Here is a 20,106-nt window from a genome sequence, read left to right on the forward strand (position 1 = left end):
CCTACCCACCTACTTGCCTTCAGTGGAAGATGATCTTAGAAAACAAGAGAATATGTAACCTAGACAGGAGTCCCTAGGAAATGAGGAAGTTTCCATCTTGGGACAGGCTGCCATCTGGGGACAGGTCCAGGTGGCCAACCACAAAGCTGATATGCTATTACACTCACTCCAACTGCCTAGAATTACCTTCTTGGCAGACAGGTGATTATTGTCAGGTGAGGCTGGGTTCTCTGCTAGCTGAAAATGAAGCAGTGCCAGCCAGGGAAGGCTGCAGTGGGGTTGTAAACTGAGTCACTTGTTTGTATAGTTGGTGTCTGGAAGTAAAGGAGGGAACCTTGTCTTTAAGACTGGCTTATATGATGAAAAGGAGAATCAGAGCATTTCAGATATTGGCGTTAGGGGTTAGGAGATGAACTGTAGTAAGTCAGTATAGCTGGTTTACAGGTGGGCTTGGTACCCAAACTGTGGGGCAGCTAAATGATACAGTGGATAAAGCCCTGGGTCTGGAGACGAGAAGAAGCAAATTCAAAACCTGCCTCAGAAACTAACTCAACTCTGTGATTTTGATAAGTTACTTAACCTCTTTTTACCTCAGTTTCCTCAACAGTAAAACAAGGATAATAATAATAATAATAATAAAGGAAATAATATTTGTTAACAACTTAACACATAGTAAGTGTGACGTAAATGCAAGCTATCGTTATTACTACGATTAGTATCAGTAGTAGTAGTAGCGGTGGTTGTGTTTTTGTTGTTGCTATTGCTGCACATTGTCCACTTCCTAGTACCAAGACAAGACTGTGGGAAAAGGCAATATCTAACTCCAGAAAGTCTTGCACATCTCTCCCACTACCACCACCTAACTCACGGGTTTATAGGACAATTTCTTCTGTACTGGCCACCAAGGTTGGAATCTAGGACCTAGCAATCCCACGAGGAATGAATCAGAGTCTGACCTTGACCAGAAGTCCTAATCTAAGATATAAGCCAGAACACACTGGATAAAGCTTCAACTATATTGAAGAAATGTTATGGACTAAAAGAATACTAAAATAATATTCTGAGGAGGGAAACAGCTACATCATACTGCAAGTGGATCTTCAGAACAATCATAGAATGGATTGGCTCTCAGGACACCCCCAATGAATGGAAGAAATGAAGGAAGAGATGAGGCAAGAGGGAAAAATAAGAAATTTGAATTTTTGGAAAGAAAACAAGCATCTGTTTATCCATCATCTTATTCTAGTCATGAAGTTTTTAAAATACATTAAGTTATTTTGAATTTTGCAATTTTCCCCCTAATCTTACTTCCCTCCCCATCCCCCTCAGAAGGGGGATTAGTCTTTTTATTTTTTTTTTATTTTTTATTTTTTTTAGGTTTTTGCTAGGCAATGGGGTTGAGTGTCTTGCCCAAGGCCACACAGCTAGGGAATTATGAAGTGTCTGAGGCCATATTTGAACTCAGGTACTCCTGACTCCAGGGCTGGTGCTCTATCCACTGCACCAACTAGCCATCCCATATATTAGTCTTTTTAGTCATGGATTTGATGACCCCATGTCATTGATAGCTTTGAAGTCCAATTTAGTTCCTCCCACTGAAACCTCTACCTCCTCTTGATTTTAAATAAACTTTATGTAAAAATATTTAAGACTATGAAAAAAAAATTTTCTTGCATTGTTTAACAATTTCAGGAAATCATTTAAAATAGCACCTTTCATCTCCAAGAGTTTTTCTGATCACATTGACTCTCTCTAGGAAGGCCAGTATGGACGACTTATGTTATATGTTGAAGTTAACTTCTGCTTGGGCTACTTACTGATTCTATGACCCTGGGCAAGTGAGGCAGCTAGGTGGCACAGTGCATAGAGTGCTGGGCCTGGAGTTAAGACTCATCTAAGTTCAAATCTGGCCTCAGGTCCTTAGTCTCTGTGTGACCTTGGGCAAGGCACTTCAGCCTGTTGACTCAGTTTCCTCATCTATCGATTGAACTGGAAAAGGAAATGACCAACCTGTGCAATATCTTCACTAAGCAAACCCCAAATACCCTGACAAAGAGTTGGCCATGAGTGGACTACAAATGACATCACCTGTCTGAGATTCAGATTCCTCACCTCTAAATTAGTATCAGAATCCCTACAGCCCTTGCCTTAGAGAGGTGTTTTCAGGACCAAATGAGATCTTGGTCATAGGGAGATTCATGGACCTTAAAGAGACTATAAACAAGGAATGACTTCAGAAATCCTTGGATGATATTGGCAGCAGCGGTGGTGGTGGTGACGCTGATGATATCCTTTCCTCATTTGAACCTCAGGACAACCGTGTGAGGTAGACACCACAGGGTTTTTTGTCTCCATTGTATTGCATTTTTTTCCTTAGGGAGAATGTGACTTTCATACACATCCTTTCTGAATGGAGTCATACCCCCCCGTCCTGTGATAAAGATAAATCTATTCAATTCAATCCAAGGAGCATTTATTAAATGACTACTTTGTTTGATCCAGTATGCCAGCTTCTCTGTGGAACAAAGACAAAGATGAAACAGTCCCTGTCCTCAGATGAATTCACTCTGTTGTGTGTACAGCATTCTACACCCATAGTACCATACCTCTAAAGAGAAAGGGAGATGAAAATTGATAATTACCATTTCTCAATGTTTGGCTTCTTTTCACACTTAAGGATATTGAGGCTCAGCACAATGAAATCACTTGACTGGGCTGACATGATAATACATGGCACTTCGAAACCCAGCTCTTCCTGATGCCAAGGTAGCCTGCTATGCCCCCTGTACCATCATTTGCTTTCACTGTGCAAATTGCACAGCTCAAAAGTGGCCCAATGCCACTTTTGAGTACTAGGTGGAATGGTACCCAGTGAGACTGCCGGGGAGTCAGGAATAAATATTTCAGTGTCCTGGCAGGTAGCTCCCGACCTGGTCCATACGTCTTAGAAAGTCCTCTACTGTGGGCAAACCTCTATCTCCAGAAGCAGAAGCAGGCCTTAGGAAGGCAGGTGGAGGGCAGACAGACTTCCTAAGGAGTGAGCACTGCAAAGCTCCTCACCTGAGGATGTGGGCAGGGTGTTCCCTTCCAAAGAGTGGGCCCTTTAGACCATGGGTGCCTCCTCCTGGGACAGCAGAAGGTGAACAACGTCAACCAAACACCGGGAAAAAACAATAATCATGTGTGGACATTTCCTTCCCTTACAAATTATAAGACACATTAGTTCAATTACAGGTAAACAATCCTATTATTTAAATGAGTTGGCTAGAGCTGACTCACAGCCCAGGCTGCTGATCTGGCTCTCCCTCCTGGGGTGGCTGGCTCCCACCTTTGGCCTGGATCCTGGGATTCTTCAGGCCTTCCTTGCTGACTGCCAGGGCCTGACCCCACCCTGGGGATGCTCTCTCCTTTGCCTCCCCAACCCAGCCTTGCTGGGCCTCTTGGGATTCCCCTTAGAATCTGTTCCCCAGTCTCCCTTCTCTGACTACTTCCTGCAAGTCTTTGATTTTCCAGGACGGTCTAGTTTCCTTCCAAACAGTCATCCCTGGCTCAGCTTCGCCACAACTCAGTTTATTGCCAAAACGAGAAGATTTGCTTTCATTTGCAAGTTGTACCCTCTCCTTCTCCTGTGGAACCATTCCCAGTGAGGCTTATCACAAGGGCTGTCTGTCAAACAATTCTTTCTCCGTGTGAACATTAGCATATCTGAAACCCAATTTTTACTCTGTGATTAATCCTGCCCCAACCAGATAGGTCCCTCCTCTTTTCACAGCTGATACACAATGGGTAAGCTAGATTCCAACTGCTGGCTGGGCCAGTATGCCCAGCTCAGAAAGGAAGACTTGGAAGGGGGCTCTCCAGGTTATCCGAAGTTGCTCCAGACCACCTAAGGCCGGGGAAGCCCACCAGGGAAGCCCAGCACTACTTTTAAACAAATATACTCACCCAAGCTAGTGGCTTGGTGGATAGCTCTGTCGTCTCTGGAGCCATAAAAGAATCAGGACGACCTGAGTTGAAATTTGGCCTCAAAGATTTCCTAGCTGTGTGACCCTAGGTGAGTTCACTTCACCCTGTTTTGCCTCAATTTCCTCATCTGTTAAATGACCTAGGGAAGGAAATGGCAAATCACTCCAGTATCTCTGCCAAGAAAACCCCAAATAGGGTCATAGGGAGTCGGACTTGAGTGAACAACAAGAAGAAAAAACCCTTAGGCCTCTGAAAGGCCTCTCCTGTATTGACCAGAAGCCAGGGACAGAGGAGCATGCAGTGAACCAACTGAACAACAGTAAGAAATCTCAGAGGGTTTGATGAGAATGTCCTTGCTTGGGCTTCAGCATCATGAGAGCAGAGGCCTGCAATTTCCTCCAGAGAGTGGGGAACCCTCTGACCTTGTATCTCAAATACTGAGTACAGACCTTGCATGGAGGAGACGTTGAAATAAATGAACTGCAATGATTTGAAAAGGAGTATTTGCTGTGACACAGTGGATAGAGCACTGGCCCTGGAGTCAAGAGTACCTGAGTTCAAATCCGGCCTCAGACACTTAATAATGACCTAGCTGTGTGGCCTTGGGCTAGCCACTTAACCCCATTGCCTTGCAAAAACCTAAAAAAACTGGAACTGCAAATTCAGGAGCTCGTCATCAGGTAGCATGTGGCTCAAACCACTTGGGGTTCTTGCCTATCATGGAGTACTGCTAGGCAATCCACTAAACCATCCAAGTGAGGTAAATTGAACCAGGAAAAGAATGTACCCAATAACTATGACGCTGTAAATAGAAAGAACAATGGAAGATGAAGGTTGTGAAATGACAATCAATAAGCTCAGGCCCCTCAAAAAGATATGAGAAACCCTCTCTCCCCACTCCTTTGAAGAGGCTGAGGTGAGGGTGGGGGGCACCTTGGAGGGCTCGGTAGGTATTTTGCTGATTGGTTTCTCTTCCACTTTTTATTAAAAAAATCTTTACTAAATGTTTATTAAAAAAAAAAAAAACCTTTGTTGGGGAGGCTAGGTGGTACAGTGGATAGAGCACTGGCCCTGGAGTCAGGAGGACCTGGGTTCAAATCCGGTCTCAGACACTTAATAATTACCTAGCTGTGTGGCCTTGGGCAAGCCACTTAAATCCATTTGCCTTGCAAAAAAATCATCCCTAAAAATAAAAATACCTTTGTCCTTTTCCCTTTGTCATAATGGAAGACTTTCTAGACAGAGCAGAGGGGAGGGGAAAGAACTAAAGGAAAAATGCAAAACCAAAAGATGTCCATAAAATTTATTTTCAAAATAAAATAAATGCTTGTTGATTGATTTGTGGAAAATGACAATGTTCATTCACAAACATTTATTGCTGCCACTTTGTTTGCTGAGGGGACAGACTGAACCATAAACTGAACTAAATCCTTTGCTAGGTGGCGCAGTGGACAGAGCACCAGGCCTAGAGTAAGGAAGATCTTAGTTCAAATCTGACCTCAGCCTCTTACTAGCTGTGTGGCCCTGGACAAGTCACTCTACCCCTATTTGCCTCAGGTCCTCATCTGTAAAATGGGGACACACTGGAGAAGGATATGGCAAACCACCTTAGTATCTTTGCCACCAACACTATCTTGATAACATTCCTACATATGACCATTTTTGTTTCGATATGCCAGGTCCTTCTAAAATAATCCTGGAATGGGTGGACAGACAAATGTGAGAAACTGAAAAGCTCTCCTTTCACTTGGCCCATGATTTGTTAAGCGACAGATTGAGAAGGTCCTAGAATTGCCTCTGCCCATATTTCTACCCCTGGAAAACAGTGATTATAGGATTCTCAATGTGGAGCTGCAAGGGACCTCAGAAGTCATCTATAATAATCCCCTCCCAATTCTAAGGGTCAGAGGAGTAAAGTGACTTCACCAGGGACATACTGCAAGTTAGTGGCAGAATTGGGTATTAAAACCTTGTCATTCTCCGTCTCCAAAACAAATGTTCCTCCTTCTGTCCAACCCTACCTTCCATTTTGCTAAGAAGAATACATAATGGATGGTCATGGGACACTTTACAAATCCCAGCCCAACACGTCATAAGGCAAGCCACCAGGAGAAGATGGATGGGATCAGAGCAGCCTTTGAAAGGCAGGATGACTGGCTCAGGGCCAGGGACTCCAACGCCTTGGTTATCTGTCCTTCTATCAATAGCAAGGCAATAACTTATTTCACAAGGTTGAGCATGAATGCTTAGCCTTGGCTCCTCATCTGACAGATCTCTGAGAGGGTCACCCACAAATATCTGAGGGCAGTTGGCCTTTCACAATCTGACAGGGGAGAGGCAGGGGCACACCAGAATTCAGTCTTGCTCATATAAAGAGAGATTTGCTTTGGAGGGGATATTATTGCCATTAACTCTTTTGTTCCAAGATTACTTTTTAAAGGTTTAATCAATGTTCTTTATAAATATAAATATAAATATAAATATATAGGTGTATGTGTATATGTAAGTGTGTGGAGATATGTGGGGGGAGGAGCTATTACTTCCTGAGAACTCCTCTCCAGTAGAACATCAGGTCAAATAAGTCAACTTAAGCAACCCAAGTCAATGCATCCTTTACTACTGTTGCTATCTTGGTTTTACAAGTGAAGCTCAGAGAGGTTGAATTATTTGCTTGTGGTCACACAGCAAAGCGTCCTAATTTAAACACAGACCTCTGAACTCCAAGGCAAGCACACTCTCTACTCCACAATATCTGCCTCTCTATTACTATACATACCTGGAAACCTGTCTGGCACCCCCCGCCGCCATCAGAGAGTTGGCACAATAAACCTGGTAAGGTTGGCTATAGAAAACTGTGACTTTCTTTTTAATATGGAGTACAGGGGCAGCTAGGTGGCACAGTGGATAGAGCACTGGCCCTGGAGTCAGGAGGACCTGAGTTCAAATCCAGCCTCAGATGCTTTATAATGACCTAGCTGTGTGGCCTTGCTCAAGTCACTTAACCCCATTTGCCTTGCAAAAACTTAAAAAAAATAAATAATATAGAGTACAGATCACAGAGGCAACTTGGTGACCCAGTGGATAAAGTGTTGGGCCTAAAGCCAAAAATGCTCTTCCCCCTGAGTTTAAATCTAGCTTCAGACACTTACTAGCAGTGTGACCCTGGGCAAGTCACTAACCCTGTCTGCCTTAGTTCCCTCATTTGTAAAATGAACTGGACAAGGAAATGACAAATCACTTCAGAGTCTCTGCAAGGGAAACCCAAATGGGCTTTACAAAGAGCCATTCACAATGGAAAAAATGACTGAACCACACGAAGAACAATGATTGTGATGGAATATGATATTGCGCTATGGGAAACGACGAGGAGGAAAATTTGAGAAAACCCTGGGAAGCTCTAGTGGAACTTGTGCAAAGTGAAGTGGGCAAAAGCAGGACGACACTGCTCACAGTAGCTGTAATATTTGAAGGATGATCAATGGGGAAAGACTTAGCGACCCTGAGAAAGACAATGATCCGAGACAATTCCAAAAGTTCCATGATGAGACGTGCATCCAGAGATGGACTCTTAGTATAGACTGAAGCAGACTGTTATTACTTTCTTATTTTTCTTATTTGTATGAATATATAGTTATGGGCATTTTCTTTTACAGTGTGGCTTAGTAAATATTTTGAACAACTTCATGTTGTTCATATGTGTAATTGTACATATTTGTAATTGATATGTTGGGGAGGAGCAGGCATGGGGGAGAGAATTTAAAACTCAAAAGTTTTAAAAATGAATGTTAATATTTTTTAAATGGAATTGGGAAACATTTAAGGAAACAAATAAAATATTTTAACAAATGTTTATTGATTTCTTTTGGCATGTGTGCCAGAATTTCTATAACCTGTGGGGATACTGAGACCCAAAGAAAGGGTCCCTGCCCTAAAGGAGCTCACATACACTCTCCAAGCAGGACTTTACCTGTATAATACAAGGTAGGGAGAGCATTGCCACCCAGCAGTGGCACCTGGTAAAAGAGGGGAATGCTTTCTGGTAGAAAAGACTGGCTTGTGAAGAAAACTGTAATGAAGTCAAGGATGCCCAGAGGCAGAGGGAAGGAGGGTGGAATTGGAGGCAGCCTTGAGGCCTAGCTGCCAGGTTCTAGGTAACCACATGGAGTTCTGGGAACAGCCTCCAGGCTGGTGTGGAGGAAGGATGGAGCTGCAGAATAATAGAACATTCCTATGGGATTTCATCGGGTTTATAGTGCTTCCATACCTTTTTTCCACTCATAATCCCAACACTGTGATATAGATACTAATATTCTCTTCATTTTACACATGAAGAAACTGAGGCTAACTAAATGGGTTACCTGAACTTCTCTCAGTGGAAGTACCTGCCCCCTACCCCCTAGGGCTATTCCTGATTGGTTGGTTCCTTCTTTTAAGGAAGTCACTGGGTCAGCCTGGCTTTCTTCTTCAACCTGAGCTCTCCTCTCTCCTTCTCAGCTTCCTTTACGTGGGGTTCTCTCTCAGTAAAAGGTAAACTCTCCCAGGGCCAGGACTGTCTTCTTTCTGCTTGGATTTTTGCGGAGGCCCAGGCTTCATCACAGCCCCAATAAATGCTTCTGACTTCACTTTTCCTGAAGTAAAGTTAGGTGACTTGCCCAGGGTCGCACATCTGATCATTTGTTTAGACAGGATTTAGGCTCATGTGTTCCTCTAGCCTCTCAGTCTCACCTCTCAGTTTCCTCAAGTGATTAACTGAAATAAAACCTGAAAGGTAGGCAGGAGCCAGATTCTAGAGGCCTTTACATCCATTGGGTTTTACCCCAGAGACAATGGCGAACCCTTGATTATTGCTGAACAAGGGAATGTGATGGGAGGTGCTTGGGATTTGGAGGATCCCTTTCGCAGCTCCAAAGGATGGATCGGAGAGAGGCACAAAAACCAAGTAGGAGCTTATGACAATATTTCAGGGGATGAGAGCTCAGTCAGTAGAAAGAAAAATGATTAAAGGAATATACACTTGGACTCTCAAAGCCAGGCCTTTTATTTTCAAAATGAGGAAGTAAAGGTGAAAGAGGTGTGGAGGAGGCAGGGAGAGTTGATCTGGGCACATCCTAGAATCCTCTTAACTGGAGATTCCAGGCCCCAGAGAGGGGATGAGAGCCAGCAATGAGAAGGAAGCCATGCTGCCCACTAAAATCATCTAGGACCATCTAGGACCCAGTTGTGAGGCTCTGGGCTAACTGATCTGCCTTCTCCCCTTTACTAATATGGGAAAGAAATGGAAATCAAAGTAAGTGATTTATCACCCCCACCACTGCCCTAGAATCTAAGCAAGGGACCAGCCTCCCCCTAGAAAAGCAGGAAAGAATAATCTGCTCGGGAGTACAGGTAGACATGCTGTCCATAACATTTGAAGGGTGAAGATGTAGAATCTTACCTCTCCCATTTCTCAGTCCTACCCTAATCTAACCCTAAGCATATCAGATGGTTCATAGTTCTCAAAAGGGTCAAGAGGTCTCAGAACACTCTGTTCCTCTTCTGGTCTCAGTAAATAACCCTCTAAGAACAATGTGGATATGAGCTCCATCGGCCTGTAGGATCTCTCAGATCAAGGCCTACAGAACAGGAAGTTCTTTGAGAACCTTGGAAGCAAAACCCTCTGGCCTTGACGATGCCCCATTATGCCAAATGCTGAGTTCAAGCCAAGTCATCCGCTAATGGACCCTGCATCTTGGATCTCCAGTTTGAGTCCAGGAGGAGGCTGTAGGCTGTGGGGAAACTCTAGAAACCTTTCTTTTCTTGCCAGCCCTGAGAGATCTGGTGATCCAGAAAACAGGGAGCTGGGTTTGACCAAAGGAAGCCTCAGATCCTCCTTCCATGCTTAGCGACTCACTCCATCTAGGCAAGCCTCAGTTTCCTCATCTGTCGAATATGGTGGCACTCCTGACCTCACATGGTTGTGGGATGTGCAGGAGACAATATATGCAAAATGCTTAAGAACCTTAAGATGCTAGTGAAATCTCAGGTGCTGATATTATTCACCAGAATTAATCTGGTAGGCCTTAAGAACTGGTGCAAGTCCCTTAACTCAAAGTTAGGCCTGCCTGCTATCCAGGGAATTTTGCAGGGGAATTTGGGACTGATAATAATGATGAAAATAATAGGCATTTGTAGAACCCTTTAAAAGTTTGCACTTTATAGATATCGACTCATTTGGACCTCACCATGATGGGGGGAGGGGGCAGATGCTATCATCATTCCCACTTGACAGATGAAGAAACTAGCTAAGCTGCCAATGAACAACCAGGCAGCCTTCATAGTTTCCTCTGGTTTTTGTGTTGTTGACTGGTCTGATGCCAATTGCCAGCTCAGCCAGTCCCTCAAAAGGAGTGCAGGATCACTGGAGAGGTTTCTGCCCTTTTCCCTTTTCTAAACCTCTTTGGTCCCAACACAAGAAGTTACCAGACAACAACTGCCCCAGGAATATGACGCATATTTTTCAATGAGTCCTTTATGATTAAACAACATACCCAGAGCCATCATCTCATCCCATCAGTCACAGCTGCCTTGGATGGAAGTGGGGCCAGTGTGATTATTCCCATTTTACAGTTGGGAAAATTGAAGGTTAAGTGGTTAAGTGACACTTTAAATGCCTTGCCCAAGGTGACAAGTTGAAGTGACTGAGTTCAACCTGAAGCCCAGGTTTGCTGAGTCCAAGCCTGGCTGCTTCCTTGTTACATTACCTACGCCCTACTAGAAGGCTGAAGATTAATTGGTGGGCAAAAGCCACATGAGACCATTAAGAAGCCAAACCAAAGCCATACCTGGACATTCCAGAAGACCAAAAGAAAACTAAGACATATTCTAGGATGAAATAGTTTCTAGAATTGTAGAGCACAGAGCAAGGACAACACAAACTGATTCTGTGTTCCAGTGATGAAATCTGCCAGAGTTGAGATGGTACTAGAATAAGGGTTGGCTCGTTCTGGGTGATAACCAACCCCTCTCACCCAACCCTTTGACTAGTGAATCACCAAACATAACATTGTAGAGGAAACTAAAATGCAGCATTATTCCATAAGGAAAAACAAGTTTGAGGCTCCCAGCAGCTTAGAGCTGAAAGAGACCACTGATGCCATCTGAGCTATTGCCCTCTCCTCTTTTCCCCCTCTGGGCTGGGGGTCACACAGAAAGGCAGTGATCACTCTTGATGACACATGAAGAAGTGAAGGACTCTAATTCTCTTCTCTGTGAAGCAGGGATCTAGGGTCATGAGATATTACATACACCATTAGGTTGAATTGTGTCTATTGCTTCTGCCTGGCTGTGCTTCCTTGTGTCAATCAAACGGCAGTCAGGTGGTAAACATTTATGAAGTCCATTCTATGTGCCAGACTGTGACTTGGTAGAAGAGGCCTCTCCTACACTCTAGATTACCCCTCCACTAGGAGGTCCAGAGTCAGGGTGACAGCCAGAGATGATTGGGATGAAAAATACAGAAGGGATCATGGAAGTTCTCATAAAGGAGGAGGACTAAAACCCAGGAGAGCATTCTGGGCCTTCAGCGCTTAGCTTACCTGTGTGTAAAGCAAGGGTTAAAGAGCATTTTCTTCCAAGCCCACAGGAGGAAGTAGATAAGAATACCCCCAAACCCCCAACCTGAGCCCTGTTGTTCCCAAATAGATGCTTGAGCATTACTCGTCAAAGATACTGCATTAGGGAGGCTTTGGAACTTGCCAGACAAGGTTCAGAACTATGCCGGAGACTGGGTCTGGAGATGAGTAATTGGATCAGATCTGATACTTGCCAGTTATGAAATTAGTGAGTCACACTTTCAGTCTACTCCTCTTTGATCAGAGGGTGGTGACTTGAAATTAGCAGAGAGCATTTGGAATGTGGTACATTCTTAATTATTTACACATATGACACTTAGCTGGTGATATCCTGGTTCTGGGAGGGATTTCAAGTCTGTGAGGTCAAGGTGATAGAGTATTCTTTTAATGGTTCTGAGTCCATTGGACCTCAGGAAGAGAGGAGTCGAGATGGTTTTTTTGGTAATTGTTGCTCAGTGTCAGTGTGGCATAGGACATAGAGATAGGCACGGATAAGGAAGACCTTGGCTTGAGCACTCTTTGTCAGCTCTGTGACTGTGAGACAGACACAGAACCCCTCTGAAGCTTTGGCCACTCCTTATGATTGAGCGACTAAGTTATGGTTGTGTTGTAATGTGTTCTTGGTGGATGGGGTTTCCCACACCAAGAATCCCCCATGGTGATGAAATCACAGATATTTCATACGTGTTTGAGCAGGGGAGACACTATGGACGTTGATCAAGTTTCTCCCCAATTTATATAAAGCAAGGTAATTTTGGCAAGAGTGACTTTCTTGTGGAAGGTGGCACTGGAGTTGAGTTTCTAAAAAAATGAGGAATTTTAAGATGAAAAGGTAAGAAGGGAGAGCATTTCAGACAGAAGGGATAGAGTGTACTGAGCAACAGTAAAAATTTAGTAAACCAGCTTCAGGATTAAGCATGAAGAAGTTGCTTTCCCCACCCTGAACCACAGTTTCCTGGTCTGTAAAATGAGATGGTTGGGCTAGATTGTGTCTAAGCTTCTCTTGTATTGTTAAAGCTGGGAATTGCTTTGAATTGGCTGGTAAAATAGTCATGGTCTGAAGTCTTGAGATAACCAGGAATTTCCCCTAGCATGGGCAGGGCCTGGGATTTCATGAATATGAGAACTCCCTATTCCTTCACTACTGTTCCCTTGACCCTATAGCTCTCTAATCTGGTTGCTGGTTCTCAGAAAGGTTGAGAAACTTATTCTCAGTAACCGACTAAAATGTAAAATTAGATGTGAGCTCAGGGCCATTGAGTCTCCACCACACTTGACCAAGGAATCTTCCGAGCTCTACAGCATCCCCAATGAGGGCTCCTCCAGCCTTTATCTGAAGATTCCCAGTGAGAGAGAACCCATTCCTTCTTGAGACAGTCCTTACATGGATCAAATGTTCAAGTCATCTTCTTTGCCGCTCCTGCCCATTGCACTCATTGACACCAAATTGAATGCCTCTTCTATAACATAACCTTTCACATATTTGCAGATGGCTATCATGCCCCTCTCCTCCTTCTCCCATCCCCAGTTCAATTCAGTAAACATTTATTTAATGGTTACAGTTAGCCAGGCACTATGCTAGATATCAGGCATACAAAGACAACAAAGACCTGCCCTAAAGGAGCTCACATTCTAATGGAGGAGACAGCGTACACACACACAGACACGCAAACATAAACATACAGAGGTATATACAAACACAAAGCAGGTATGCTATAATGGAGTGGAAAGGGGATCGTCTCAATTGGGGACTTGAGGAAAGTCCTCATTCAGAAGCTGATACTTGAGTCAGAAGGGATAATGAGTCAGAAGCAAGGAGGGCGAATGCACTTGAGGTGATCATGGGATACAGCCACTACCAATGTAGGCAGACAGGAGATGGAGTGTCAATTGTGAGGAGGAGCAAGGAGGCCATTGTGGCTGGATTGCAGAGTCCATGGACAGGAATAAGATATACAAAAGCTAAAAAAGTGAGGAAAAGGCCAAAGTGGTTAGAGTTTTAAATGTCAAATAGGGGAGTTTGTTTTTTTGTGACATAAGTAAGACCCCCTAAACATTTATTAAGTTCCTATTATGGGCCAGACACTGTGTTAAATACTGGTTTTCCAAAAAGAGGCAAAAAGTAGAAATAGGGAGCCACTGAAATTTACTGAATATGGGAGTGACTTGGTTAGATTTGTGTTTCGGTATTTAGATAGAGAAGTGGAAAAAGAGAGGCAGGGAAACTGAGCTGCACCTTATTGCCACGGTACAGGAGGAGACATGATGGGGGGCCCAAATTATGGCAGTAGCTGTGTGAGTGGAGAGGAGAGAGAAGAGATGCAGTAGAGGAAGGAAGGAAAAGATTTGGCAACTGCTTTGGCTCTCTGTGTCCTTCTAAATCTATGATGTCCAGAAGCCAAGCCAAACAATCTTCCACATTTGGCTTGACTCCAAGGCAAAGGATGCCTCCCCTAATATAGCACAAGAAAAGGTCATTTCCTGAACATAATGTCCCATTTCCTGACGCCAGGCTTTTGTATTGACTCTTCCCCATTCTTGGAATTCTCTCTTTTCTTACCTCTACTTAATTGACTTCCCTATCTTCTTTCAAGACCCAGTTTAAATATCATTTTCTACAGATGCCATTTCCAATCCTTCCAACTGCTAGAAACTTCTCCTGCATCACTACTTTCCATCCACTGTGGATGTATCCTCTATGTAGGATAGGGATATAGATTGCACTTGAGGGTTTTATTGCTATAGGAAATTCCCAGATGGTGATACTCCCTCTCCTAAGGCAAGCCAGCACTTTCTCTGTACCTTTGAATCATAGCAAGTTGCCAAGAACACTGAGATTGGTTAAATGACTTGTCTGGAGTCACATAGCAAGTATGTGTGAGCCCTTTGATCATAAATCAACCAACTTCCATTCTGGCTCCCCCCATTAAAATCTAGGTTCCTCCATTTTTGCTCTACTTTGTTCTACTTAGTCTTAGCTTCCTATCATGCCAGTACCAGAGCCTCAGGCCTATGGCCTGTCCCTTCACCCTACCTCCCCATGGAGGTGTGGCAGTCAATGGCACCTCTGCTTAAAATCTATTTGGGACTCTTTGCTCCTTCATCACCAGCAGATGCAGAATCTGCAGGACATCCATAGAATTTCACTGTGGGAATCTGAGTTCTGCATTTGTATTCAGAGAAATATGTCTTGGCATCCTTGAAGCCAGATGTGGCTGCCCTTGAGCATGGCACAGGTGGACTTCTAGGCCAGATGTCCCTGTCAGTTGGGGTGCACCATCCCTGAGCATTAAATTAGAATGATTTCTTGGAGGATTCCATGCAGCCAATGACTCTTCTGCTAACATGGAGGCTCTATGGGAAAAAAAACTAATGTCCCAGATAAGAAATGCCAGCAACTTTCCAAGGTCGAGGAAGGAGAAATTAATTTGTACTCTCGTAACATAACTCCCTCAACTTTCAGCAACTATATGTCCCAGTGGTGAAGGACAAGGCTACACATGTCATCATGAATTTTCTTACAAAACAGACACAAGAGAGCACCTCATATTTTGAGCAGCAGATGGGGCTGAGTGATGCCGGATGCACTCCCCACAAAGGCCTTGTCACAGAAGAAAACAAATCACATCGTGTGGCAAAGGTTGTCCATAAATTAAAGTTGCATAATGGAGATTTGACAAAAAAGATAGATAACTTCATCCCAGTCTCCTCCAAGGCTGAAAGAAGACCATTCTCCTAAGCCAAAGACCAGATGCTGGTTAATTCATGGTTCTTCTTCTACCTTATTCCCTGGTCCAGACACCAGCAAAGGCATTCTGGAAGTGGGGATAAGGATAGAACCTCATCTGAAAAATGAGAGCCTTCCAGAAATCTGACTTTGGTTTTAGCGTCTGGTCCTACAGAGGTGCTCTGAAGTAGTCACTGATGGAACTCATGCAGGTCCATTCTACCAGATCTGCAGAGGGCTCAGCTGTCCTCAATCCCCCTAATTAACATATAACAAAGCACTTTGTAAATACTATAAATGCTAGCAATATTATTTTTATTTATTATTTGATATATTGCCTGTTTAGATTTTCTTTTTTTAATTGAAATTTTCTTTTATTTTTCCAATTATGTACAATGGTAGTTGGTTTTTTTTTTTTAACATTCATCCATCTGCAAGTTTAGGAGTTCCGTTCCCCATTTTTCTCCCACTCTCCCTTTCCTCTCTCCTCCCCATGGTAGTCAACGGTCTGGTAAAAGTTGTCTATGGACAGTTGTGTTTAATATATTTCCATATTAGTCATGTTGTGAAAGATAGGTTAGAACTAAGAGGACAGGAAAAACCATAGAAAGAAAGAAAAAACATAAAAGAAGTTTTTCAAAGGGAACATGGTTTGCTTTACTGTGCATTCAGACTGTAGGCTTTTCCTCTGGCTATGGATGGTATTGTCCAGAGCAGGGGTCTCAGGGCTGTCTTTGATGTTTAGATGTTCTTAACACCAAACTTAAATCTGTCTCTCTGAAACTCCCAACTATTGTACTGAGTGGATATTAGGGGACAAGAAAACCCCTCTTCTGGAAAGCAATCCTTCACCTATTTGAACATACAAGTACTGACCATCTTCAGTCTTTTTTGTTCCAAGACAGATAGGATCAGGTGACCCAGAGCATATTACCATAGGGACTCCTGGGTCAAGATTGGGAGAACCCTCTCCTTGAGACCTCTGACTCAGCAATGTCTTCCTTGTAAATATGACACCTACAAATAAGCAAAAGAATCCATGGTATTGATTTTACTGGGGTAAAGTACATTGGTGTTGCTACCGCCTTTATTCCAGATCCTATGTCAGTCTATGATTGTTTAATATCCTGTTACAAGAAGTAACCGGGTTTAAGTCCAGTATGATGATATAATGGCACCTCAGGTCCACTTGAGTCCTTCCTCCTTTGACTTCAGAATTTATTTTAGATAAAAAGTTAGGAGTTCAGTCATAGTCACCCATTTAGGAATATTCTTGATGCCCAGACAGAGTTTGGGCTCTCAGTTTAACCTTAAATGTTTTGTGGTTCTACTTAGCTCCTGGCCCTTTTGTGGTGGAGGCAAAATCCATGGGATTTTGTGGATATCTGTGGATAGACAGATGTTGGGCAAAGGGCAGAACATTTCTTGTTTCCTTCAGCCAAGGACTTTGCTCTGAGACCCTTAGAGCAGCTCTACTCAATATCTCTTTAAATATTTCTGTAAAATGCAGATTATCAGGGCAGCATGGCGGTACCTGATAATTTGCATTTTACAGAGATCTTTTGGATCCTAAAATGTCATCTAACATCTTAGGTCATCTGTTTTGAGTATGTCAAACCACCACCACTCTGATGAAGACAGCCCAGCACCCTGAGCCCCAGAAACTTGGTAACAAAATGCCCTGTCATTCTTCTGGGCAACAGCCCCTGTAGAACTGGTCTGGCCACTGCTCCTGGGGTGTTATGGCCATTACTCTCAAAACACTAGAAAAGATTGTTCTTGATATGAAATTCCTTGGCCCTGTCCAAAGATTCAACATGGGAAGCCAATGGCATTTTATCAGGGGATTGTGTGATTTGTGTATTTCTATAGCAGTTAGGTCCCGTTCCTAGACCTTCTTCCCTTCCCTCTCTGTACAATTTTACTGATCAGCCCCCATAGCCTCAAATAATCCTAGATAATTGTCAGGTCTATTTGTCCTTCTCAAATCTGTTCCTTGACCTTCAGTCTCACATCTCTAACTGCTTCTTGGATATTTCCTATCTGTCCAAAAGTGAACTCACCATCTTTTCCCCAAACTTCCTGTCTTCCTAATTTCACTGTCATTGTCAAGATATCACCCTCCTTCCAGTCACTTAAACTCTCAACCTAGGTATCATCCTGGCTTCTTCACTTTCTCTGTCTTGCTCCATTTCCAATCTGTTACCAAATTCTGTTGCTTTTTACCTTTTTACCACCTTTCTTCTATTCACCTATCCTCTTCTTTGACACTACCACCACCCAGACTCATAACCTCATCTCTGGACTATTGCAATAATCTGCCCATGGGTATTGGGGCCTCAAGTCTCTCCTCTCTTTAATTCAGTCTTCATTAAAGTCTGATCTTCATATTCCATCATCTATAGAAGCTCCCTCCTGCCTCCAGATCAAGTATAAAATTTTCTGCTTTGCATGCAGAGCCATCTCTACTCTGACTTCACTCACTTTTCCAGTCTTCATATACCTTATGGTTTTCCATGTACTCCTCAGTCAAGTGGCACTGCCCTCTTTGCTGTTCTTCCAACTGGTTATTCCATCTTGTAGCTCTTGACTTGGGCTGACCCTCCTGGAGTTTCTTCTTGTCACTCCAGTCTCTTCTCCTTGGAAGAAAGAATAATGTATAACGGAGTATGTATATTTTGAGGAAATATTTGTAGAAAATATTTGCTGTCATCTGTAATAAGTCAATTACTCAGAGATGAAAAATGATTGTTTTTAAAAGTTGGTGGGGAGGGGGGCAGTTTGGTGGCACAGTGGATATAGCACCAGTTGTGGAGTCAGGAAGACCTGACTTCAGATCTTACCTCAGATACTTAATACATATTTAGCTATGTGATCTTGGCCAAGTCACTTAACTCCATTGCCTTGCAAAAAAAAAGTCAATAGGGGAAGGTCAAGCATTTGATTGGTAGAATTGGATTGAGGTATCCTAGGAAATCTAGACATTGAGGATCCCTTCCTGTGTTGATCAAATAGTCTGAACATAACTGGGTAACTGGGACAGCACTAGCAGCTTCTAACCTTAGCATGGTCAGCTTTCATTGCCAGTTTTAAACTGGGGCTAGCTTAATAAAATATAATTATGACACCTTGGCCTACCCTATGTCCAATGCTTCAGTTGGTTCAGTTTTTACTGATTCACATCATGTCAGGATTTGAAAGGACTCCCAAAAGTCCCACCTGTATCTGAGCAAGTGTTCCCTACAACCTCCCTATCCAGGGCTTGTCTGACCCTTGCTTGCAGCTCTTTAATAAAGGGGACCTGTACTTTCCCAGGAAATCTGTTCCACTATAGGTTAGTGCTAGTTGTGGGGCCTTTCTGACATTAATCTGCAATCTGCCTAAGAAGATAATCTAATGCATTAAGAAGAAAGTACAAATGAGGGCAATTCTCATGTAAGTTGGTTTGCATGAAAGCAGAAGAGACTGGTTTGTATACCCATTAAGGGACCAGTGAAGGGGCTTGCTACCTGCTCTTTACCAGTCTCAGGGGTGAGGACCTGGGGATAAAGAATAAAATACTATATTTTTCGATGTGGTTTATTTTGGAATTTTGTATCTTTGTTGGAAGGTTTGTTTTTTCTTTTCTTAAAAATAGTGGAGGGGAGGGGAGGAGGAGAGAAGATAAATGTTTCCAAGTTGAGGAAAAACATGTAAAACCACTTTTCTTGTTCTAGTTGAACTTTAACCTTTAGAGCCCATTAATTAAGATGAAAGTAGAACATAAAATCTTCAGTTTATATATGGAAGGGACCTCAGGGTTCATCTCTTAGAGCATTCTCTACCTACTTTCCAGATGAGGAAGCCCAAGGTTATAGCCAGTAAACCTGCATGAAGACTATCTTTTGGTTGTCCTCCACTCTTATCAGGGTCCAATTCATCTTTTCCTTCTCACCTATGTGGCACCTTCTCAGTTCTCAAGTCCATAGAATTTTATTACCCACCTAGGAGTTATGTGAATCCCTATCAAGAGTGATGAGAAGTGGTTATCTCCCTAAAAAATATAAAGGTGGCAGTGAGTATAAGAGTGGTATTGGTTCATTATAAAGATTCCAGGATTAAAGAGACTTCCTACACAATGAACATCCATCAGCCATCCCTAAGACATTTTCATTAGACCTGTTTGAAAGAAGCCTTCAAGACTTGAGGTTGAGTGCTGACACTCACATACTGGCACCTTTACATGTCCTCAAGGAAGGGGCCAACCTGCCCTAGTGGAGGGAGTTTTCTAGGGAATTCTCTATACCAGTGAAGTCACTGATTCAGTGACATGTACTTGTCACAGTCAAATAACAATAACGGTCTTTAAAAAAGAAATAGGGGTCAGCTAGGTGGCACAGTGGATAGAGCACTGGCCCTTGAGTCAGGAGTACCTGAGTTCAAATCCGGCCTCAGACACTTCATAATTCCTTAGCTGTGTGGCCTTGGGCAAGCCACTTAATCCATTTTTATTTAGGAACTCAGGTACTCCTGACTCCAGAGCCAGTGCTTTATCCACTGCACCACCACCTAGCTGCCCCAAAATGTTTGAAAAGAAATAGCTGTTCTGGTCCCCTTGAGAGACCCTGGTGGTCTTTCCTAAGTGGTCATTTAGCTGCTAGTCAGAGTGTTCCCACTTTGCCCTTCCACAACTTGAATTCTGATGCCTCCCCAAGTTTCAAGGTTTTGTTTGAGGGGGTGTTCTGAATAAATGCATTTTTTTTTAGTGAAGTCTTTGGAGGTTTGAATGCAAACCCTTTTCCAATGAACAGACTAGACCACTGT

Source organism: Macrotis lagotis, chromosome X, assembly GCF_037893015.1.
Source record: "Macrotis lagotis isolate mMagLag1 chromosome X, bilby.v1.9.chrom.fasta, whole genome shotgun sequence".
NCBI lineage: Eukaryota > Metazoa > Chordata > Mammalia > Peramelemorphia > Peramelidae > Macrotis > Macrotis lagotis.